The following is a 27,048-nucleotide window of genomic DNA, read 5'->3' as shown; positions in this document are numbered from 1 at the left end:
GAAACGTTTGATCCAGTTGGTGTCTGAATAGTTTGAGTTCGTGGACAACTGACAATCAGTGCTTGTTGATATAATAAAATTCAAATTATACCAATTAGAAACTTATGTACTAGAATATTTATACAGAATTTAATTAACAAACAAAGAATCATTGCAGAAAAATAACTTTGTTAAACGTTTGCATATATATGATGTTGTCCGAGCAATATATATGACCTTTAAGACAATTTAATCAAGATGAATACTTCATAATTAAATCAGACCTTTCATCTTTAAATGTTGAAGAATGCAATGTTTAAAATTAGTTCATTAAAAATGGGCGTAGATTCACAACTTACATGTTACAGTAACGGTAAAATTGCACGTTGCCGTTAAATTCCTACCATCAATAACACTAGCTGTTACTATTGTTTGGCCCACGTTAAATGTGCTTCCAGAGATTGAAGTGTAGTTGATACTCGTATATGGTCGCGTTCCTCCTGAGGGTTGAGCTGCTGGAAAGCTCACATTGGATCCTCCTTGTCCTAAACCTGCAAATAGCTCAATATCCGTGGGACATGTCAGACGTAACGTATCTGGAATGATGAAAAAAATCAACATTACTTTAACGAAAGAATCACGCCTCACACATTGTAGTAATTGGACCAGATAGGTTGGGAGGTAGCACTGAGAAGGGCAAAGTTGCACTGCTACCAGGGATATATATTAATAATAATGGTTATGGGGTATACAAAAATACAAAATATTCAAAATCCAAAGGATTCAGTAAATGTATATATAGTTTGACATCTAGGATGTAGCCTTTTATCAAACAGGTCAATCAATGTGGGTAAAAACATGAAAAACCTTAAATTTTGCCAAAAGAGGTAACGCAGCAAAATAAGGCAAGATCAATAAGCCTCAATGGAAGGCATAACCGGGCATCTGCGTATGCCGTCAGTGGACACTGACTTAGCCTATAATCAGGAAAAGCCCTTTGGTCACATCACTCAAGCCTGTGAACATTTGGTAATTTACACGCAGTATATTGTACTCAGCTACGCATGGCAGCTATTGCACTTAAAGGGGACTAGAAAGTACCAAAATGACTAAAATGAGTATATATGTGTAATTTGAGTTTTGCAACTTATTAAATTCAGCAGAGTTTTAGCTTTAAAATATTTTTTACCCCATTAAAATCGGATGTTGCATTGCAAAGTTTCGGCTATTTGAAGATATCAAGGTGTCGAGAAATATGGTAACATTTGTTCATTTCCAATTCTTATACATGCACTTGAATTTCAATGTATTTTATTGTTTTTCAAGGTGCGATATGTAAAAGAATAACTAACAAAAATATTTACCTGGCAATTACAATCATAATTTAACATTTATTTACTTTAATATTATATATATATATACTTTATTATTATTTTGCTTCAACAAATTTATATTCTAGTTTATTTATAATATATTTCATAATTTTTCACCTGGCTATTATTAGTCATTTTTAAAACGCGTTTATTTCAAATTGGTAATTTTATCTGTAAAACAAGGATTTTTCAGTCATTGTAAGTCCAATGACATGACAATTGGCAGAAAGGTGTATTTTAACAAGATCTATGTCACCACAGAGCCCTTTTAAAAGAAAAAGTCTCCTAACTTGATATTTTGGCATTTTTGCATATATAATTAGCCGTTTCCCGCCAAAATAAACTTTGACCCGCCAAACCACGAGACGGAAGAACTTTTTCCAAAAAAGGGCTCTGTGGTGACATAGGCCCTGAAAAATCACTTTAAAATGACACCACTTGCAAGTCATAAGAACCTATAGTTATCTCAAAATTCATGTTCCCGTGATACTTTTTTTTTTTTCAAAATGGCCGCCGTTGCCATGGCAACGCTTGACATAATTACGAAAAACATAGTTTTTTGTGTGTGTACTATTCAAGACTGATGATATTATGATAATACAATGTAGCAAAATTTTCATAATTATACAGAAAAATGATGTGGTACTTTCTAGTCCCCCACTTCTGACACTGAGCAGTCGATATAACATCATCACTATACTTTTCGTGGATTGACGGTAGGAAAAACACTAACACATTTTCATGATTATTAACACGCGTTATCCGCATTTTAACATACTGCAGTTACTGTCCGTTTTCCTATACAAAATACACAGTGCTCTTTCCCATTGACGCGTGACCTCTACAAATAGCCTACGTTAAAAGTATGGGGATATGCCTAGTTAACGTCGCTGTGTGAAAAATAACCGGCCAATATTAAAAGTACTCTTCTAAAGTTCTAGAAAATATAGTTTTGTAACATGTCCTAAATTTTTAGCTAATTTAGATGTTTGGAAATACTCGTACTTTGGTGTTTTAGTTAATGTTATAGGTAATAGTACATTGCCTAGTTAACGTCGCTGTGTGAAAAATAACCGGCCAATATTAAAAGTACTCTTCTAAAATTCTAGACAATATAGTTTTGTAACATGTCCTAAATTTTTAGCTAATTTAGATGTTTGGAAATACTCGTACTTTGGTGTTTTAGGAAGGAAGGATATGTAAACGACAGATAACACCAAAAAATATGAAGAAATTATTTCCAACCCGTGTTAAGTCTGCAAACCACCATGTTTCTCATTTCCAAGAACGCTGGTTAACAATAAGCACGTATTGTCTCATTTCGTAAACAAAGACCACACACAATTGTTCTCTAGCGCTCGCTTTATAATCGTTCACCCAACTGAAAGTATAATCCCAGCTCATTGATCCATTGTACGTTTAAAGCAGACACATATGTTGTGTGTATTTAACCAGAGAAGATATGATTTAATCAGTTGAGCTGTTTTCAATGAGTGTTATCTTGGTTTAATAGCTTTTAATGGGGTTTAAGTCCTGCAAAGGTCGAATTGAATTCTACTGTAGACATGACTGCATCATGATCGGCTTCAAAACTCAACCACTTGTTGCCCCCGGTTCCTATTGTTCTAAACAATGGAACGCGGTTCAACCACCATCAACCGCCGGTCAAACTGCAGTCGAGTTTTCAAGCCGTCCTTAAGGTAATTTATTGCATTACACCAAACAAATGATACTATTCCTCTAAAATGGTGCCCGCGTGCATACCAGATAAACTGAAGACCCTATTGGAAGAAGGACTCAACGACCATTTTGCTGAAAATGAGTTATTGGTGGTTTTGATGTCATTTAGGAACGACTTATATTTTGGCAAAATGTTTAGGCATTTGACCCCTTCCCTGTAGAGGTCACGCAGAGGTCAAAATTTCAAAATGATCAACTATGTATATCAAATTACACGTTACGTTGTAAGGATCCCGAATATATATACTTTGGTATATGTTAGACGCATGGTTATGGAGATAATGACGAAATGTCACTCAAAGGTCAAGTGGGTTTAAATATTTAAAAACGTCGGATATTCATGAGTGATATATCAAATTGTTCGTCTTACCTTGCACACTACAAATACATATACTTTTATATTATTTGAACTTGTAGTTTTAAAATAATTGCAATTATTTGAACTTCGACCATGATTATAATGGAAGAAGGACTCAAATCCATAATGGCGATTATTGATTACAAGAAATCGATAATTTATGTGACCCTCTAAATTGGTAAAAGTTATTATCTCATAAACATAACAACTCATACCAAATATGAACTTCAAACTATAACGTGTTCTGGAGATATGGAATGTGTAAATGTTTGATGGCCTATATCTCAAAACGTATAGTATGGTCGTTGAGCTCTTCTTCCACCATAGTCTTCATGACAGTTTTAAGTCGTATATAGGCCAAACTGGGCGACACTATTATTGTTTGTAAGATTCTCAAAATCCATCCTAATATCCTTATTGGACTGTTACCGTCACCATGAACAATGAACTAAACTCAAAACTTACCATCATCAATAATAGTAATTAGTATTTGTGCACGGCCTTCATCAACTTTACCGGTGTTTCCAACAATACGAAGCTGAAGGCATAAAATCCTGTCTCCCTGATCCACATTGTCTTCAGGAATATTGATATCCACATACTGTACAACACACGTGCTTATCTCTGCTGGTACCGAAGACGAATTAAATGGAGAGAATGAGATAATTTGGTCGAAGTCACTTGCTGTTCCGTCACATAGAGTTATTGATGTGTCTGGAAGAAAAATATCGAACTGATGAAAATGTCATTGTCTCTTCCCGCCGGTTCGCTATCTCTAAGGACCGCTATCTCTAAGGTTCGCTATCACTAATTACAAAAAAGGTCCACTACGGTTCGATATCACTCATTTGAAATAAGGTTCAGTATTTCTAAGGTTCGATATCACTAATTTTAAATAAGGTTCGCTATCACTAATTTTAAATAAGGTCCGCTATCACTAATTTATTGAAGGTTCGCTATATCGAAGGTTCGCTATCACTATTTTAAATAAGACCCGCAATTTTTAATTTTAACAAACCCGGTATCCCTAAGGTTCGATATCACTAATTTTAAATCTGGCCCGCTATCTCTAATTTTAAGTAAGGTTCGCTATCTCTAATTTTAAATAAGGTCCATTAACTATAATATTAAAAAAGGTCCACTAACTATAATATTAAAAAAGGCTCGCTATCTCTGATTTAAAATAAGGCCCGCTATATGCCTATCTAATTTAAATTAGATATAGCGAACCTTATTGAAAATTAGAGATAGCGGGCCTCACTTTAGATTAGAGATAGCGAACCTTATTTAAAATTAGAGATAGTGGGCCTTATTTAAAATTAGTGATAACGAACTTTAGGTATAGCGAACCTTAATCAAAATTAGTGATAGCGAACCTTAATTGCAATTAATAGCGAACCTTCAATAAATTAGTGATAGCGAGCCTTATTTAAAATGAGTGATATCGAACCTTAGAACTAGCGAACCTTAGTCTGAATTAGTGATATCGAATCTATGAACCCTTTTTTAGGTATAGCGAACCCTTTTCTCTATTAGAGATAGCGGGATTCTCATCTTCATAGACTTTACACATTAGTGATAGCGAACCTTAGAGATAGCGAACCTTAGAGATAGAGGGATCTTGCGCAGAAAATTTACATTGCATAAAACTTTCTTGGTAAAGTCCTCAAGGTCGGTCAATGGCGTCAAATACGTTTTGAAGTAATTTATGAAGCGTAAAATATAAAGGTTTCTAAGCGCTAACTACTACTTACACTACAACTTAAACTACTACAAAATGACATGGACATAATAAGCAAGAAATGCAGAGTCATTTAATTGAATAAGTTTTGAGCTTAGTTTTATTACTCAGACTGGTAGACAGTACCAGTACTTCAGTTTGTCAGATCATTTTGCATCCCGTTTTCACAAATGTTTTATTAATGTTATTAAAACGTTTTGATACCATTTATATAACCCGCCATTTCTTTTTCTGTAAAACGTTGTGTGTTTGCTGGGATCATAGATGTGAAAACATGAACAAGTAACGCTTGAGACGTCTTACTGTGCAAGTTCTACTTCGTTCAGTGCAATACGCGAGAGCGGTTTAACACTGACAATGTTGTTGTCCCATGGCTTACTGTTTGCTGGTATTTTAGATTTTTGTGTTTAATTTGTACCCCCTTAATTCCCGTAAGCTTGCGTTTTTTATTCTTTCTTTTTTCACATTTTGTTCCTTTTTATAATTGCTCTTAGCCTTTGATTTCCCGTTTCCATGCTATTTGTTTATCTAATCCTGTCCCTTTATTTTAAATCTATACTTTCTTACATTTCCATTTTAGCTTTCTTTTTTATGTATCTAATTCCGTATCTTTTATTTTAGCTTCCTTCCTTCTTCCTGTACTCTTGTGATATTTATCGTCTTTGTAATTCCTTAAGGTGATACTACACCCCTTGATAAATTTGTGACTATTTTTGCATTTTCTCAAAAATAATAACACACTGGTAACAAAAGTTATGTATATTATAGGGCAAGGAATCCAGTTACTACACTGGAATTTCAGTGACTCAAGACAAGCGGTACGTTATTTATGATAAGAAAAGAGGTACCGCTAGAATGTACCTCGTTTCTTAATGAACTACTTGTCTTGAAGTAATTCGTTGACCCTTCAATATACATAACTTTCGTAACCAGTGTTTGGTCATTTTTTGGGAAAAATGCAAAATTAATCACACAATTTTTCAGGGGATGTAGTACCACCTTAATCCCATCCCTATTAAATTGGGCTATTCCATTTGAAATCCAAACACCATATGGAAGACATGATCTTACTCCTCTTCCACAAAGGGACGAATGTGAATTTCAGATAGGATTATCTGAATGGGTAGCTCCATCTGAAACCCGCCACCCTGCTGTGGAAGATTAAGGTTATATCTCCCATAGGGGGTGTATGAGTTGTAACTGGAATAGCCCATTGATGGTCTCCAACATTGCCCTTAAACATTGTCTCATCAAACTAACCGAGCACGCATGCAATAGAGGTTATCCACTTTACTCATGCGTGACTTCTAACAAAGGCGCCGATTCCCGTAGTATTCCTCATTCAAACCAATTCAATGCACGACCTCGGAGTTCCCTGCATTACTTTGGCGGGCTATTTTGAAACAGTCATGGTTGCACATGCAGGTACTTCTTTTGAAAGTCCTAAACAAGGTATAGCAGTCGTTGATAGGATATGCAGCTTATAGAACACGGATAACCTCTATTTACGGGCTCACATCATGGGTTATGAAGAGGAAAACGTGTAGGCCTATGCGATCTTATTGATGCCGAAGACATTTTTTGAAATTGATTTATTACAATATTGGGCTGTACTCACCCACTTGTGGAATATTGAATCCTACTTTCCAGACACCAGCTTCTAATGTATCACCCTCATTAACAGTTCTGGAATTAGAAATATCTCTCTTTCGGCGGCCAGACTTTAACCCCCAGGTGTCGGTCCAACCAACTACAACAATAACAAGAAATAACTTGGTGCACTAACCAATTAATGTATCGCCGAAAATAAAAACAAAACAACTTCACATCGAAGTTCATTACATCCATATAACTTTATTTAGGTCAACATCATCCATAATTCAATACAAAAAAGACAATATTTCAAACATAAAAATAAATAAAGCAATGTTCCCCGCGTTCTCACTGTCCGCCTTGGAAGAAATCATTTATGAGTCCATCTCAATTGTAACAGCATTTGATAATTTCTTGGTTAATTTTGTATTGGTTTAGTAGAGGCCTTTTGTTCTTTCCCTTTCAGTAGCGTAGCCAGCGGGGAGCTATGGGCAGAGTGCCCGACAAACAATGAAAGAAAAATTGCCCCTCTGCCAAAAAAGAAAGAAAGAGAAAATCTGGAGGGCGAAGGAAAAGAAAAGGGACAAGGAGCCCTTTTCCAACCAATATTCACCCCGATCATGGGCCAAAATATTTTAAAATACAATATTTTTGCATTTTGCACTCTACTCGCGCACAGTAACGCCCTTTTCTTCCCGATCAAGGGCAAAGATAGTGTAAAATACAACATTTTTGCGCGATACACGCAAACATCGTCACAGTAAAACCTTTTTTGAAGCTCAAAGGCATGTACAGTCCACCTGAAAACAAAACATATGTATGTGATGCAACTGCATTTTTTTCGTCTGTGCTATTATCTGCAATGTGAGGTTTGATTGGGTAGCTTTGTGATTGGAAGAATCTGTGGGTGCTGGTGATTATAATTGGTACCACTGAAATCTCCAAATGGCCAAAAAGTAAGTTAAGGCCTTGTGGTTCTGACCCCTCGATTTAATTATGTAGGTGTAGTGTTTAATCCAAAACTATATGTTGGGACCACGGAGGAGGTAATAATTATGGAGAGGCAATATAATTTCGTAACGCATCGTCCCTTTGATTCACATTGATTTGCCGACAGGCTATTCATAACAGTGGCACCATATGACGTCATCAGTGAGAGATATCCCGATTGTAGACAAGATATCAACACAGCATCACCATCTGCTGAAGACGCTAGTCGGACTAGTGAAAACGTTCCAGGTGAGCGAAAAATAGTGTAGTGTTGAAGTTAAAACTTTAATTCATTTTATCTACCACTACGTATGAATATCCACTTGAATATCCACTCGTATAGTGGCACCATTGTTTTGAACAAAAGGGTTTCGCCAATAAATTTGTAACTAACCCGACAGCATACATATTAACGCTTTAGCCAAGTGTTTGACTCTTTTTGGAAGTGTTTAGGGCTTTCCTTATTATAATAAAAGTGTTCAAGGCATAAGCTGAAGCTAAGAGTGAACTGTCACTGTCACTGTCAATCAAACTCCCGACGACCTTTGATTGGTTAATAGAGCGTAAAAGGAAGGTTCATTCATCTGATGTCGATCGGAGAAAAGAAATCGGAGAAAATGGCTAAAAAATTACGGTACTTTTACAAGGTAAAAGCAACTTTTCTATGCATTGCTAACATGGTGCCTTCAGAAGAGAATGTTTCTATTACTAAGACCCAACTTTTGAAACGGTTGTACATGTATAGAAGCTGCAAAATTGATCATAAGGTCGCCTTCAGAAATAAAACTCAATCATCACGACACTCGTAAACAACCCTATCCTCGGCCATAGCCGGTTTGCACTCCTCCGTCACTAAACAAACCGTCTGGCGAAAACGTCATAGTACGCTTTTTTCTGATTGGCCAAACCTCACCCAGGGTCTTAGATCTCCGGGAATTGCGACTGAAAAAGGTCACGATTCACACACGTCGGATCTCATCTCCACGATCTGAATTGACATAGGTAAATTTATTATCCGGCATGCTTAGTAGGCACATCGGTCTTACCATAGACCCTGGAAGATATTTAATAAATACTTGCTCCACAATTTATCAATACAATCACGTATGATAAAATATTAAAACATCGTATAAGAACTATTCTATAGTAAATCAGTTATACCAAGTAACTGATGAGGCATTAAATATGCAGGATATTAATCATCTTCCTAATAGGCAGACTATGATATATACATGTCATAGACGGGACTTTTTACTTCCGCAAATGGCCGTTGGTCGGACCTCATCTCTTCTCAAATTGTGACCTAGGTCCCGACATTTAACCCTATGGAGTCTCATCCCCCTGCCTCACCCCGGGCTCAGACCGTGATGAATTGGTTGTCAGTCAAGCACTGGGCTTCAGTGGTTGCTGGACAACCATGAGGTGATATGAATCCACTTAATGCACGTGAGTACGCGCTGCGACTTCTCTGGCATGAAAGGCTATATCAGACGATTGGTGCCTCAGGACCTGCCGCGCCTAGTCTAGTACATTTTGCGCTTGTGGTTAATAGCTAGCAGCAAATCTAGACGGTATATGGTAGCCTATATGTTTAGCGTCCTAAGTCCGCCCGCAGTCACGTGGTTCCAAAATCAAATGAAACATTTGTATATGGAAATTCACTAACCAATCAGCGATCGGCATTTCAAGGTTGTCGCCAGACAGTTTACTTTACGGAGGAGTACAAACCGGATGTCGGCCAGCTGCCTCTTTCTCAATCAAATGACAACACGTCATGCGTTATTTCTGGTGACATAGCGTATCATCATGATAATAAAGGGGCAAAATTCAAACTAATATTTGCAATGATAATTGGTATATACACCTACCTATTATGGTCGTGATGCAAATCGGCATCGGTAGATTGTTGAAATAGACATGTGCAAAATAAGAAGGCGGCGATGCTTGGACGGAACTCCCTCTGTACACATCTCGTGATATGCGGCAGTTGTTAATCTCTTTGTTCGTGTAATCGTAAAGAAGCCCAGTATCATGAGGTGTGCAGTCCTTGCAGGTGGTATCTATTTTTCTTACCTGCCTCGATGTCCGACCATACCTCGATGTCTGAGCATATCGCTGGCATCTTCCAAATTCTCCTCTTCCTACAAATAAGGAAATATTGTATGTATGTGGGTGAGACCAAGGAGGTTAGAGATAGAAAGGGAAGAAAATAGATTACGTAATGCTTTGTTCCTTTGATTTTCCGGTAGGCTATTCATAACATGGTGCCATTGTTTCGAACAAAAGCTTTACACAACAGGTGAGTATCAATAAGTGACCACAAGACAGTCATGTGTAAGTGCAGTCATGTGTAAAGTGGTACCATTGTTCTCACGTATCCCAAATGCGCGCTTATCAAGTCTATAAAGGAGGCTTTAGCCGTCGATGTAATCTTTTTTATCACCACCTGACTTTAGGCGCTTCATTTAAATTGAATGCCCCTGCTGATCGATTACACATCATAATGTATTAAGGCTGCCATGTCCACATTTCTATAGTACTCTTATATGTAATCGCTGCGTATACATTAAGGGCTGGGGTATGAACGTTTGGACAGTATTTATTTTGGGACATTAGAGCACATCAGACATATCGAATTGCATTCTGAATACGAAGAATGTCATTCTGATATCAAATAATTTTGATTTTTGAAATTCGCAATTTAATACACATTTTATGGCAAATCATTAAAATTGATATTTTTGATATTTAACAGTACTTGAAGTAAACTTTATAAATCTGATGATTTATACTTAAAGTGTATGTAGGTGGGATGAAAAGCCGACGATCAATTGAAAATTTTGACCTTTCGTATTGAAGATATGGATTTTTTTCCCAAAACACCCACAAAAATTAGGTCTTTTGGGAAAAAATCCATATCTTCAATATGAAAGGTCAAAATTTTCAATTGACCGTCGGCTTTTCCTCCCTGCTACATACACTTTAAGAATATATCATTAGATTTATATAATTTACTTCGAGGACTGTTATATATCAAAAATTGAAAAATATCAAATTTTTATAATTTGTCATAAAATTTGTATTATATTGTGATTTTCAAAAAATGAAAATTATTTGGTATCAGAAAGACATGCTTCGTATTCAGAATGCAATTCGATAGGTCTGAGGTGCTCTCATGTCCCACAAAAAATACTGTCGAAACGCAATAAACGCTCATTTTAGATCCCTTAAGTATAAGTATAGGCCTATAAATTTTTTTTCACAAATGTCCATTTAATTATATTTTAAGAAGGGGATTGGCATATAAATAGCGGCGTACCCAAGGGGGGGGGGGGAGGGGAGGGGCAGATTCACCCCTGTCTTGAGAGGGGATGAGGGAGGAAGAGGGGATATGGAGAATGAGAGGGGCCTACAGGAAGGGAGAAAGAGGAAAAATGAAGAGAAAGAAATAATGAGAAGTAAATAAAATAATAGAAAGATAAGGACAAATTATTGGAATGACAGGGAGAGTGAGAGAGGACAAAAAGAAAGAAAGAGGGGGGAAGAAGGGACGAGAGAGAGGGAGAGAGAGAGAGAGAAAGAGAGCGAGGGAGTGGTAAAGTTAGTGAAGGCCTAGGAAAGAATAAGTACAGAGAAAGAAAAGAAAGGAAATTAAATGTAATAATAATTATTATAGAAACTAAACACATAACAGTACTAAGCAGCCATTCAATGGCATCAATGCCGTTATGCGTTACGTATTTTGCACTTGCCAAGCACAAGTCACCCAATTTCGAAAAATGGACGTTGAATCAGGAGGGTGCCTGTTCATAGTGGCAATGTCAGGAACTACGTCACGCTATTGTTCGACCTAGGCTACGTCATTTTTAACGCAGGGCAGTCATTATTATTTTTTGTTATTTTTGTCATTTTTTCAAAGATGTCCACCATGTAGTGCCTACATAAAATGCAATATAGAGCCAAGTCTACTGTAACATGGGACTACTTTGTCAAACTAAAATAATAATAATAATAATTTTTCTTACATGACATACCTACCGTATTGTCTGTAATTTTTCCTAAAGAGGGCCGTTTATTGGAAGTGAATTTTTAGTGAAAAATACTTTAAAATCGAGTTAAATTTCATGATGGTGCTCCTGTAGAAAGGAGGGATTTATGATCGGTAATAGGCTTATCTGACGTAAACACGTCGGACATAGCGCTATTGTCGACTAATGTGGACGCGCTAAGGGATTAGCGGAAAATATTGAATTCGATCGGACATAAGCCTAGATAAAATATTACAGTCGTGTTCACACAGTCGGATTTAAATCACATAATGCCGGTAATAAGTCACTAATACCGGTTATAAGTCACTTATTACCGGTAATAACTCACTTATTTGTTTTTTATACTTGCTTGTGTGAATCAGTTAAAATTCACACTAATAATATATAAATTGTTATTTCAGTTTCAAAACATTTGATGCACAGGTTTTGAGTTATAAGACAGGCATATATTAGACAGAATTATATTTTCACACCCGGACGCAAAACGTGAAAGTGTTACGTCAATTTGATGTCATTTCAACCGTTGTAACTAATTGACTCTCTTGAATCGAATCGCATCAAGTTCACGTCACGTGTTTACGTACTGCGTCTACGTGCGAAAATGTAATCCCATCTAAGATCTTCCAATATTAAAGGGGATGGTTAATGTTTTGCAATGTATTTGCCCAGGTTTTACTTACCTTCCGGTACAACGGTTACAGTAAATTCACAAGAGTTGCCCTGCCCGGTTGAATTAATTCCTATGACATTGATTGTTGTTTTAGTGCCCAAGTAAAACCTGGAACCAGACGGTCGGTTGTAAATCATCCGGACACAACCGTATGTAGCTTCTGGATAGTTGACAGGTGTACTCTGTACAGAAGGACTCACACTGATCTGTAACTTTGGTGGGCACCCTATACCAACACAAACATGGTTAAAACTTTATAAACGTGTTATAAATGCGTTTGGTTCTAAACAAAATAACATTTAAAATGTCGGAATATGTAAAAGATTTTTGCTATAAAAAAACACTGTAACAACATTATCAAAATGTTTTAAAAATGTTATTGCCGTGTATTTTTTGGAAACTTTAAACTATAATATAAATACCAAGTAAATTGATAATCAAGCGCAATACTTTGTATTTTATCTCCAAATAGTTTAGGGGCTGTGCAATAACTACGAGCGCCCCCTCCCCCCGAATGGTCCGCCAAAAATTGCTTGCCTCTCCCTTTTCCCTCTCTCGGCTCGCCAAAAAACCTTTGCCCCCCCCCTTTGTACATGCCAAATTTTTGGGATCCGAATTTGCAAACCTTAATGGTCTAGGTATATGTTGCGAGTGCAGCGAGCAGGAAACGTTGCATATTGAAGCCTTTCCCTACTGTTTCCTAAGCCTTTTCAGAGCGTTTTATTTAAAAGGCGCCCCATGAATGTGTGCCAAAATCGATTGCCCCCTCTCCCAGCTGGCCAAAAAATGCCCCCCCCTTCGGCTCACCAATAATGTCTCCCCCACCAATTTTACCCTCCCACCAGGGCTCATAATTATTGCACAGCCCCATTCATGTTTGTGTTGAGTCCAGTGGTATAGTAAGGATTTTAGTGGGTGTGGGTGTGTGTGTGTGGGGGGGGGGGGGGGGCCCAAATTTTCGTCCCCATTTGTCAATTTTTGGTCCCATTTTCCACTCTTTGCCGTCCCCATTTTACCACTGAAAAAATTCTGTGTGGGCAGTTTGTTTTATTTACTTTATTGCAGTTTTGTAACCACTGGGTAAAGGGTGAAGTTTCCCCCTTGCGAGTAGTCTGGCCCACCTCTTTCCCCCTTGTATGACGATGAATGCTCTAATATTTAAGACTTGTATGCCATTTTTTTATAATTTTTAGTCCATTTGTGACCATTTTCATCATATTTTACCCCCCTTGAAAGTGTCCTTGCCCCCTCATCCCCGTTTTCCCCTGTCTTGGCTAAGGCACTGCTTTAAGGTAACAAAAACTTGAACAACATAACCACATACTTTACAAGCTTTCCCTCAACATAAAAAACATCACAATCACGACGTCAACATCCTCATTGATCAAGTTCCTTGGTGTCACAGTGGACAATAACTTTACTTAGATCCCGCACAATAACAACACCATGACTAAATCTCTAGGCACATTGGTGTCATTAACCAAATTAAATACTTCCTCCCCGCATCAGCACGTCTTACTCCCTACAGCACACGTATTCTATCACACTAAACATGTTGCGGCATCATTAGGCTATCATATTATACTGAAAACACCAAAGGTCTAGCATACATGCTTCGAAAGGTACATGTATGAGGTTTTTTGATGTGTATTGTTTTTTATGTATTTTATTGTTTTTTACTCCATATTTTTGCCTTTATCGCAGTTTCAAATTTGCCGCATTAGGCCCCCATGGACCAGATTGTGTCACATTTGCTCTCGCTTATTTTTGAGTCCGTACCTCTGGGTATTATTACTGCAATCGTGTCAGACAATGTCAGACCACAGCTGTCAGTGGCTGTTGCTGTTACATTGGTCACTCCAACTGGATATGTTGCACACACTTGATTGCCTTGAGGAGTGAATCGAATAATTCCACTGTTGTATAGTACAGGAAGAGTTCCTGAATTATCTGTCGCTGTACATTGCTTAAAACATTCTCGTGTGTTAACTTGTCCACACCGAACTGGGAAAGTGACATCTTGATCGCAGAAAATACTCGACGGAACCTGGCCACCTGCAATGATATATTGTTATGTTTTTCAAATTATTTGCAAATTTGACAAGTTACAAACGAAGAAGACAAAACAAGGTGGGAATGCAAGACAAAGGACCGACGAGATAGGTGCAGACAGACAGACAGACATTTATGTTGGCACAATTATGGCATAATTAACATAATAGGTATCGAAATTCGAACTTAAAAACTACAATGACAGTTTATGACAATTTGCTGATAAACTTAGAAGTTTGATGAGATTAAGCGTAAGATGCTAAAAGATACAAGGTGTCCCATAAAAAGGTTACATGTAGAAAATGAACCGCATTTTGTGATGGTAAAACAAAACAATGTCATTTTCTCCGATATTATTTATTCATCCTTCTTGTAACTGCTTGCTAGGTTTCAATTCCGTATCGTAAAAGCAACTTAACTTACGAGCGCAAAATGACATGGGTGTCAAGAGTGGCTAACTATCCAAATTTGCACAACGAAAGTTGAACACAAGCACGACTTTGTTTTCAGATGTTATCTTTATTATTTTTATGTTTCTCTTTTTTTTTTTTTATTGTTGAACTTATTGCACAAAAGACATATTAAAAAAGAAAAATTAAATATTGCACACTGAAAATAAATCAGTTTTAGAGCTTCTTGACTCTTGGTGGTAACAAATAAAGGAAGATGGTCATTAGAGAAGAACATGTTTTTGTAAAAGCAGTTCTGTACGCTGCATCTCCTGTCATCAACATAGTGAAATGAATAACAATCTTTTGCATTTAGGCCTTGCTTGGATTTTGTTGACTTGAAATCGCTGCTGTTTGTTTTTAAATTTCTGACTGAACTCTTGAAATAGACATTTGGAATATATTACCCTTCTTTGGGCACATGATAAAATTTGTATTCAACAGTTCCTGAGAATATTCAAATTTAAAACACTATAAAGCCATAATGTGTAAAGAATAGATTTCTATTTAAATGTTAGTTTCACTGATAGCTACCTTGTCCCGTTGGAGCCAAACAAATGAAGTAAAACGAAGAAAATTGCGATTTCATGCCAGCGCCTGCAATGCATATATTAGCTCGCCGATCGTATTATTATCATGATTATTGGCAGAACTTCACGCAGCTGGGATGTCCAAACAAGACTTAAGACAAATAGCGATATACGTCAAGATGTAGAATGAATGGTGATATGCATACAGTTTGTACGGCACTGATTCAATGATACACACGCACGCGACGTGTTTGGAATCACTCAATCGGTGAACTCGTAATAAAACCGGAGCTCTCCGGATTTAATATAAAAAACTTAAATTGTTACTATCATTAAAGCGCTTCAAGCCTAGTCTTTCGCGTGGTATTTAAATACACCACTGGGCATTACAATTATGCAAAAAGTAGAAATTCGAGAATAATTGAGGGTGTCGCTGTTGGAGCAAATCACACATTAATGCTTTAATTATTATTTATAACATTGCATGAAAGTCTGATTATTAACCCACCATTTCATTTCAGATATATATTAAAATTTAGTCTAGATGTCTCTAGATAATGTAAATTATTGTATGGATTCGATGATATTGGCATATTAAATAATTTAATGCGATTAAAAATAAATAAACAAAATGGCACATCACAAGTCTTTCCCATCATATTTTGGAATCGTGAATAGTTATACCGAAACCCATACATTATTACGTAATATACATACCTCCAGTTATTGTTACTATGATATTATCAGACGATGTGAGACCACAACTGTCAGTGGCTGTTGCTGTTACAGTTGTCATTCCAACTGGATAGATTGCACACACTTGGTTTCCTTGAGGGGTGAATTGAATTATTCCACTGTTGTATCTTACAGTAGGAGTTCCTAAATTATCGTTCGCTGTACATTGGTTAAAACACACTCGCAGGTTAGCTTGTCCACACTGAAGTGGGAAAGTTACATCTTGTCCACAGAAAATGCTCGGCGGGACCTGATCAACTGCAATGATATATTGTTATGTTTTTGGTTACTTTTTTAAGATTAAAGATAAAAATACAACATTTTGAATGAATCTACTGTTGTATCTTACAATAGGAGATACTCCGCACAAAAAAACTTGACACCTGGTTACCTGCGTTTATTGTTCAGTTTTTCGGTCTCCTGTCTTTAAGATTAAGGTTATTGTTAATTACTATGTTCACTTGCTTGATTATGTGTAAGTATATACCTTCAAACCTGATATTCTGCTGTCTCACGATTATGTAACAAACTGAAATGAAAACCGCAACCGCTTCCTACATGTTTTAACGTTTTACCAAAGGGTACAGACAAAGGTATCGATCATGACGTCAGTTAAGAGCTTAGACAGGATATTAGGAAACCACGTGACCAAAACCAAAACCAATCCTGAAACTCATAATTTGAAACGACCGAATACATTGTATTAAAATTAATCTAAATGTCTAATTTTTGTTTAAGAAAGTGAAAAAGATAATAGAAATTAATGTTTGGATTCTGTTGTACTGGGCATACAAAATAAATACGATTAAAAATAAATGAAATAAACAAATGGCACATTACAAGTCTTTCCAATCATATTTTGGAATCGTGATGAATAGTTATACAGAAGCCAATGTATTGTTACGTTAGGTACCTCCAGTTATTGTTACTGTGAGATTATCAGACGATGTGAGACCACAACTGTCAATGGCTGTTGCTGTTACAGTTGTCACTCCAACTGGATAGACTGCACACACTCGATTTCCTTGAGGGGTGAATTGAATTATTCCACTGTTGTATCTTACAGTAGGATTTCCTAAATTATCTGTTGCAATACATTGGTTGAAACACACTCGCTGGTTAGCTTGTCCACACTGAACTTGGAAAGTTACATCTTGTCCGCAGAAAATCCTAGGCGGGACCTGATCAACTGCAATGATATACATTCGGAATGAAAACACTGTTGTATCTTACAATAGGAGATATTCCTGAATGGGTTTGTGATGAGCATTGTTGGAAACACTTATGTGTATACAAGCTTCAAACAAACTGCAAAAAGTGTGTTTTGTGATCAGATAATAAAAGTATGGATCTATCGTCTGATAAAACACGGTAGATTTCATTATTTTAACACTCAAGAACGCTAGTCACACAAAGGCTGTTGTTATATTATAAGGCTCACTCAGTCATTTAATTAGGCACTGGAACCGATCGAATTCGAGCAGTAGATTTGAAATGAGCAAAATTGTGAGCAACACCTTTTCACTTTGAAAATAATTTTATCGGCCAAAAACAAGCAATAAATACCAGAAGAAAACTATAGTACTTGATGATTTGTTTTAAATCCCGGTGTTAGACATAGGCGTGAAATCTAGCATAATGTTTACCATAACGTTGGTTTCTTCGAACCACATAGCCAATCAAAAAACCATTATAAAAATACATAAATATTAAATACATACCTTTTCCCGTGACGTTAGTTAATCAACATTAGGTCTGACATGTAAACAAACAATACGTGCGTTCACAACGTCCACAGAATGTGTAAATACTATGCATTGCTCTTCTTTGTTTCCGCTTGTTTTGATCCCACAAAATATAAAAGAAACGGACAAATGTGATGCTATTTGAAAATCAAATCCCCGAAAATAAGGAAAGCAAGCTTGAGTGTATTTTGCATTTTTTTTCTAAGAATATACCAATGTAGATTCCTGAGTAAGCCTTATATCTCTTACATATGTAATTCAACGTAACTTACTAGTCAGAGTGACGGTGAACTGACAAGTTGCCTGGTTTCCACTTGGATCTATGGCAATGACAGTGACGGTTGTTGTTGGAGGATTAGCACTGAAAAACGACCCTGATGGGATACTGTAAGACAGTTGGATGAATCCTCCACTGTTATCTGTTGCAGTAGCTGGAGGGTATGTTACAACTGTTCCACTTTCTGCTTGGGTGATGCAAACTTGTTGGTTCGGTGGACAGTTTATATTAGGTGGAGTTGTGCCAATTGCTGTTATTATTTTTAAAACAAAATAATGTTGTATAAAAACATGAAACGAGGATACTTTTGTTTGTCCTCGATTTATGGGAGCTGTTTGGTCTTGAGGAAAAGATAGTGGAGTTGTGCTGGTCATATCTCCAGGGAATATGTGTTTTTGAAAAGGATGAAAGTATTACATTTTTTGAAAGAACTAGCCTGTAAAGAGATTTGTTTTAAATTCTAGAGAAATTCGCATTAATTAACCACAGTTTATGCACTCGTAGAACAACATAACCTAAAAGCCATTATAAAAATACGCGGAGTGCATATACCTTTTCCCCGTGACGTCACGTAATCGATATTGAGTCCAAGATGTAAATAAACAAGACCCACGTTTCCCGCGTAAACGGAATGTGAAAACGCTATACATTGCGTATTTTCTGCAATGTTTTGTTTTCTTTCATCTCACTCATAACACGGAACTTCAATATTGTTCATCTTTGTTTCAGCTTCTTTTGATCCGACAAAATACAAAAGAAACGGGACCAATTTTGGTCGGGGTGGGGCAACCCTGAGTGTATTTTGCATGTTCTCTAAAAATGTACTAATTCAGATTCCTGAATTTAACCTCATGTACCTTACGTTTGTTGTTTAACGTAACTTACTAGTCAGAGTGACGGTGAACTGACAAGTTGCCTCGTTTCCACTTGGATCTCTGGCAGTGACAGTCACGGTTGTTGTTGGAGGATTAGCACCGAAAAATGACCCTGATGGGTGACTATAAGACAGTTGGACAAATCCTCCACTATTATCTGTTGCAGTAGCTGGAGGGTACGTTACCACTGTACCACTCTGTCCTGGAGTAACGGTAGCTTGCTGGTTCGGTGGACAGATTACATTAGGCGGAGTTCTGTCTGCTCCTGGACCAGTTCCTGTTATCATTTTTTTTTTTTAAATCATGTGTCAAAATATTGTCAAGCTTGAAATACTTGTTTAAAAAGTTGAAACGAGGGTTCATTTGTTTGTTCTTGATTCATGAAAGCGGATTGGTCTTGAGGACAAGATAGAGACGGTGGAGTTATGTTGGTCACACCTGCAGGGAAATTGATTCTATGGAAAGGATGAAGGTATTGAATTTTCAAATGAACTGTGAAGTAAAGATTCAGATTACATTGTAGAGCAATTCGCATTTAGTAGACGTAGTAAGGCGTACTAAAAACGTACTGGGTTGGAGACTACTGCCCTGGCCCTGGCCGGGTCAAATATTATGTGTTTTTAATCAGTGTTTGTTTATTTTGTTATCTTGTGTCACATTCATGTCAGTTAGTCCGCTTTGTGTAAGGTACTGATGTAACAATGATAAGGCATTATTATTATTAGAGTTGTTCAAGTTAAACTTTCATGCAAACCAAGTGTATGTTTTTTGTTTAGCATAACGATGGTATCATTAAACCAGAGTTCATACACTCTTAGAACCACATATTCAATCAGAAAAGCCGTTATAAAAATACGCGGAGTACATAAATATTGAATATAGACCTTTTTCCGTGAGGTTACTTAAACAATATTTGGTCTTAGATGTTAACACGGAATGTGAAAACACGATACATTGCGTATTATCTACAATTTTTTTGTTTTCTTTCATCTCACTCATAATGTTTACATTGTTAACGGAATTATACTTTGATCAGCTCCTAATCGGCGGGAATTGTTAGGCTTTTATCACTACGCCAAAAAGTAGACCCACGTTAAGAGTGATATAGTTGACCTCTCTGGTCTATAGTGTGCGTGTTAAATAAAGTAGACGAAGGATAGGACTTCAATTAATAATGTTTGATGTTTCTGGCGAGGTGTCACAAGGCAATTCTCAAAATAAAATATATTGATATTAATCGGCGATGTTATAAGGCCCGTCGATTACGAGCTGATCAAAGTATACATTATTGTTCTTCTTTTTTTCCCGCTTGTTTTGATATCACAAAATATAAAAGAAACTGGGAAAAATGCGATGCTATTTAAAAATCAAATCCCCCCTCCGAAAATAAGGAAAGCAAGCTTAAGTGTATTTTGCATTTTTTTTCTAAGAATATACTAATGCAGATTCCTGAGTAAGCCTTATATCTCTTACGTATGTAATTCAACGTAACTTACTAGTCAGAGTGACGGTGAACTGACAAGTTGCCCGGTTTCCACTTGGATCTCTGGCAGTGACAGTCACGGTTGTTGTTGGAGGATTAGCACTGAAAACGATCCTGATGGGATACTGTAAGACAGTTGGACAAATCCTCCACTATTATCTGTTGCAGTAGCTGGAGGGTACGTTACCACTGTACCACTCTGTCCTGCAGTAATGGTAGCTTGTTGGTTCTGTGGACAGTTTACATTAGGTGGAATTGCGTCTGGTCCTGGAGCAGTTATTATTTATACAAAAAATATTTTAAACAAAAATCCTGTGTCAAAATCCTGTCATATTTGAAATAATTGTATAAAAAGATTTATGGAAGCTGGTCTTACAGAGAATGAGATGTTATGGAAAGGATGACATTTTTGAAAGAACTGTGAAGTAATGAGATTCAGAGATTAAATTCTGGAGCAAAATAAGTGTTTAAAATGGAACTGCATTGATCTTTGTAAATTATCTTTGTTTCAGCTTGTTTGATCCCACAAAATACAAAAGAAACGGGAAAACGTGATGCTATTCGAAAGTCAATCTCCCTTGAGCGTCACGCAAAGTTGAGCGCCGAGTGTCACACAAAGTTGATGAGCCCGCTGACGTGGTATTTGCGTTTGGGCGCGGATAACTCGAACGCTGGACCTAATATTGATTGACTGAGGAACTCTGGAAAAAAAGGTTTGTAACTAGCATCACCTTGGTCTGTGGCGGACATTTTATAAATGAATCTAGAAGAGCAGCAACGACATCACTTGCATTACATTCCAGATGTTAAATCTACATCATATGCAAAATTTGTGGAAAAACGAATGGGGCGTTTTTATTTTACGGCCATTTTTCTATAACTGGTATTTACATGTAGCCCTATGGAGAGAGTGCCCGTTGAGGGCGCTATACCCTCCATTTTAGTAACAAATATGTGATTTAAAAAAATGACCCGTGCTAATTTTCTAAAATTATCAGAGTATGTAGTATGAACACGTAGAAATATAATCAAGTAGTTGCCCTACCTGCTCTTCCCCGGAAAAGTAAAAAGTCTTATACCTCAATGATAATGAAATCTAGGTGAGCACACGGTTCCGCGTACTATGTGCATTTGCATCTTGCAGGATTGATTAATTCTTCTTGAATGTGGAAATTGCGCTGCAAAAATTGCACTCCAGAAATTCTTTGTCGTTTATGAAATAGGTTAATAAATGCGTATGACTTGCTCGAGAAATTGGACACAATAATATAGGTTGTGCTCAAATTGTTTGTGCTGTTCACTCAGGATATAAGCTGGAGTGTATGAATGTCGAATAGTTTTCTTTTAACCAATCAATGAACAAAGAATATTATATATTAATTAAATTTATTAAGCAAATATATTCTGCCTGTATTCGAAGGTGTGGTTAAAGCCTTTTGAGATCAATTAATACTATTTTCTTCACCTCGGACCTATAGTTTTAACCTGAACCTCTCATGGCAGTATATACTTGTATCGCTGCAAAACATCAAATCAACGTGTATTTTCACGGCAGCTTTAGTGAATAAATTAGGTACTAATAAACTTACCTCCCCCTTGTTCACAGGTGACTCCCAAAAATTGTCCAAAGCATATGCAGACGAAATATGTATTGAATGGTATGCATGTGCCACCGTTTTGGCATGGGTTGCTAAGACATGGGTCATTAACTATAACAAAATTAAATGAACAAAACATCAAGATCAACCGTGTCAAACGCCTTTGAAAATTAAACATAACCAGTGTACTTACCTCAAGGGAAATGTGCGTGCGAACATGGTCGTTAAAATGGATGGGACAAGTGTGATCATGAACAGGAGCAACAAATATCAGATTGATATGAATAAAATGGACCCAATATCGATTGGAAAAAAAGTTGATAATCAAGATAAGGTATAACGTTTTAAATGACATAATGTCGAGTATAGGAAATAATAGGAAAACATATTTTAATAATAGCTATTACCAAAAAATGTTAAAATAATGTTGTTTAAATGTCATTGTAAAATATTTTCTGCCAAACGTTAATAAGAAATGTTTTGGCAACTTTCAAATACCATTATGAAGAACTTTTTCGTAAACCTTTTGGAAAACATTTACTAGAGTCGACATTTTAACGTTTTCTGGTGACTTTTATGAGCAATTTAAGAAATGTTACAAAGAAAATTAAAATGGAAGTATAGTTAACAGACCAGTCTGATATAAAGCCTCTAAAACATTGACGTCCACACAGATAGATACAAAAGGTGTGAGAGGTGTTCAATGTGGAGGTGCTGATTACGAATCTTTTATGTGCAATTTTATAAACGTGGTCGAAACTTCTTAAATTAGTACATTAAAGGAGGATTTCGTGATCCTAGCATCCTCTTTTTATGACATTTTTCGGTAGATATCCACGAAAAAAGTTTATTTCCAAAATTTCAGTTGATTCTGATTTTGCGTTTGCGAGTTATGCATGATTATGTGTATTACACTGTTCCATAGACAATGTGTTGTAATTTCGTTCTGGTGTACCAGAACGAAATTCAAATTTGGCGATATTTTTGCTAAACGAATTAATCTGCAAGAAATATTTGGTACATAAACATTATGTAGCCCGAGGTATCCAGTGGTGTAAAAATCTCAACTTTTTTTGGGAAAAGTGGGGGAAGAGGCTGTGGATCACGAAATGCCCCTTTAAAGGGTACCAATGGGATCAAATTTCAAATACGGCGAGAAAGTTCAACCAACCACTATGTATTAAACCCTATTGAACATGTGGCGGGAGCTTTAAAAGCACAGGTCCTAAGCAATATATGATGATCTCGCGCATACTGCCAGGCAAGGAACAATGGAAATTACTGTCAAACTACCTGTCAATGACGTCACTAGTCAACTCATCTATAGGAACAATTAATTAAGAACTGTAATTTAAATTTACATTCTCGCTTTTAAGGCACGTAAACAGCCACGGTGGCGATACATATATTTGCTGTAGTGGTATTTCACCATTTGACTATTGAAGTCTATGAATTTCGTAAATATTTTGACATATTAACTTACTAATTATTTCGCAGAATTGTCCGAAGAATCCGATATTACATTTACAGATCGCAGCAGTTCTTTGTGCGTAACTGAAGTAGGCATTGACACATGTTCCTCCATTTCTACAAAATACTCCAGAACACTCATCCGTAGCAGGATTATTCACTGAAAAAAGATTAGATATAATAGATAAACAGTCATTCCCGAAATCCTTTATGAAACCGAATACGTCATCGCCGATGCGCACATCGTCATTAAGCACGCTCAGTTGGTGTAACATTAAACTATGCCATAGTCGATTTTTGATAAGTACATTATGTTATTAATCATGATGAATGCATTCAGTTGAACTCGAAATTATACTATAATAAACGTAAGTTTACGTAGGCCTATTTATATTATTGAATGCAACATATTATAATTAGGGGTGGGCACACAAGGACTTTTTTCTGCAAACTTACACAGGAACCAGTTTTTCTATGGCCAAATTGCATCAGGAAAAAGAATCTGTCAAAAAAAATTTCACCAGATGAAGTCTTAGGTCGGGTTTTGGCGAAAATTCAAAATGGCTGCCAAAATAGGTGTTTTTTCAAGATTTTGCCACTTTCTGTATAGTTTTAGGCCAAATGCACCAAGTAATATGTCTCTATATATGTTTTTGAGGCCGCTGATTCCAAATCTGCCATTAATATAATGGCCATATGAATATCTAGATGGCTAAAATTCAAAATGGCCGCCAAAATAGGTTTTTTTCAAGATTATGCCACTTTCTGTATAGTTTTAGGTCAAATGCACCAAGTAATGTGTCTTTATATATGTTTTTGAGGCCGCTGATTCCAAATCTGCCATTAATATAATGGCCATATGTATATCTAGATGGCTAAAATTCAAAATGGCCGCCAAAATAGGTGTTTTTTCAAGTTTATGCTACTTTTTGTATAGTTTTAGGCCAAAAGCACCAAGTAATATGTCTTTCCATATGTTTTTGACGCCGCTGATTCCATATAATTTATATAATGGTCATATGAATATCTAGATCAAATATGGCACAAATTTCAAATGGCCGCCAAGATCACCTTTTTTAAAGAATTTGCTGACAGGGACCCATTTATATTGAGTAATAAAAATATGTCTTTTTAGGTGTTTTCATGTCGCAGACTATGAATCTCTACTTGATAATAATCACATTTGATTAATCATTGTGGCAATATCTGATAATATATTCATAATGGTACAAGAGGCACCATTATGGCAAATGTACTGCACCAAGGTTTTTAGTACGCACAACTGTATGTCAATTGTGTAATTTCAGGTTCACCATAGCAGCTCAAAAACAAACATGAAGCCACAATATCGCTATTTAAGTCTTGCTGGGTTAGCGGGTAGATCAGCCCTACAATGAGGAATGCAAGTTCAAGTCTATCGCTAATTTAAGAAATGGATGCTTGAATTGTGATCGGTAGAGTGATATTTCAGTGTCAAAGAGACAGTAGCCAATATTCGCAAATAATCAATGTCAGCCAAATTGTGACAAGTGAACTAACAGAGGACTGATTCAAGAAGAAAGTGTTGCTAAGAGCCTGCAGATGCAGGATGCATGCCTTGAATCCAATAAACAAGTTGGTATACCCTGACTTCAATATTTTGTCAGAGTTGAGCACTTTGAATGCCTATACACTAGTTAAGAGCTCTGTTAAGCTTTGGTAAATCAAATCCAGATGGTCATGCCTACCAGACTATGAAGTCAGTCTGGATGATCTAGCACTAGCATCATATTTCACACATTGTCTTTGGTAAGGAGGAACAAGAAAATGTTGATTTTCCAAGTGACACTTTATTGACAGTGATGATGCAGAGCCTGAGCCAAACAGAGCTCTGATATTGTTTCCACTTGCAAACAATGGAGGTCAAATGGAAACCTAACACATATGTATTTTCAAGTCGCTGAGCCATGAACCGCTACTTGGATGACATTATCTCAATCTCCAACACTCGCTCGATAGAGCAGACAATGTTGTCACCGCAGAACTTAACGATACACAAAAGTTGCTGGTCACAAGCTCAATGACATGATAGGTAAGTGACACATGGTCGATGGGTCTAGGCCTAGCGTAGCAAGAAATACAATGACCACTGGCTAATGGCTATGTCGAAAATTCAAGGCTTACATCTGCAGTCTCTTAGCAACACCTTCCTCTCTCTCTCGCTCTCTTTCTGATTCTCGCATTTTTCTCTAGCCCTTCAGCCGATTCGGTTTTGGATGCTCTTTGTTTATCCATGAGTTAGAAACAGTAGCATTGAAAGTAGCTTTGTAAAAAGTATTCCCCGATGCAATTGTCCATGTAAATTTCGTCCTTTATAGTCATTTTTGACATCAAATTCTGCTTCTGTTTCTTTTAGTAGGTATCTGTTTTTGCACGTACTATGTCAGTGTATGTCCTAAGTATTTTCGTTCATATCCCAATTGAATTGCCCGACTTTATCAAACCAATCTTCAGATTTTTGAGTAGAGATTTGAATTGGTCATAGTCAGCGAGGATTCTTTTGCCCAGAGATTATGCTGTCATCAGACACTCTTCTTGATCCAGTCCTCTGTCATTTCACTTGCCTCAATTTGGCTGGCACCATTTGCTTATATTGTTCCCCTTAGCCTTTGGACACTGAAATATCATTCTACCGATCCCAAAGGATCCATTTCTTAGATTAGCGAAAGACTTAACCATGCATTCCTCGCTGTAGAGCTGAACTACCCGGTGATCCAGCAACACTTTAGCGATATTATGGCTTCATATTTGCTTTTCCGCTGTTATATGGTGAGCTGTTAAGAAGCTGAAATGACAAAATTGACACCATATACAGTCGTGCCTACCAATAATATAAAAAACAAATGCCTTGGTTCGGTACATTTAACATAATGGTGCCTCATGTACCATTGTAAAATGTATTATCTGAGGTGATTATTGCCACTATTAATCATATCGCTTAATAAAGTAGAGATTCATAGGCTGCGAAATGAAAACACCTAAAAAGACACATTACTCAATATATCAAAATAAATGGCTCACTGTCCGCAGAAAGTCTTTTTTAAAAAGGTGATTTTGGCGGCCATTTTGAATTTTTACTATTATCTAACCTAAATATTCATTTGGCCATTATAGAAATGGTAGATTTGGAATTAGCAGCCTCAAAAACATATAGGAAATGCTTCTGGCCTAAACCTATACAAAAAGTGGCAAAATCTTGAAAAAACACCTATTTTGGCGGCCATTTTGAATTTTAGCCATCTAGATATTCATATGGCCATTATATTAATGGCAGATATGGAATCAGCAGCCTCAAAAACATA

The 27,048-nt window shown here is 36.7% G+C and overlaps 1 long non-coding RNA gene across 1 annotated transcript; it reads right to left on the bottom strand.

Moving 5' to 3' along the window:
• Window positions 1-344: 344 nt before the first annotated feature.
• Window positions 345-6,922, bottom strand: LOC140165600 (uncharacterized). Its single transcript, XR_011860741.1, has 3 exons — window positions 6,810-6,922; window positions 3,916-4,164; window positions 345-575 (listed from the first exon to the last, which is right to left on the bottom strand). It is a non-coding gene; the product is annotated as an uncharacterized lncRNA (long non-coding RNA).
• Window positions 6,923-27,048: the final 20,126 nt, after the last annotated feature.

Source organism: Amphiura filiformis, chromosome 1, assembly GCF_039555335.1.
Source record: "Amphiura filiformis chromosome 1, Afil_fr2py, whole genome shotgun sequence".
Classification (NCBI taxonomy): Eukaryota; Metazoa; Echinodermata; class Ophiuroidea; order Amphilepidida; family Amphiuridae; genus Amphiura; species Amphiura filiformis.
This window is presented reverse-complemented; position numbering and strand designations above follow the sequence as displayed.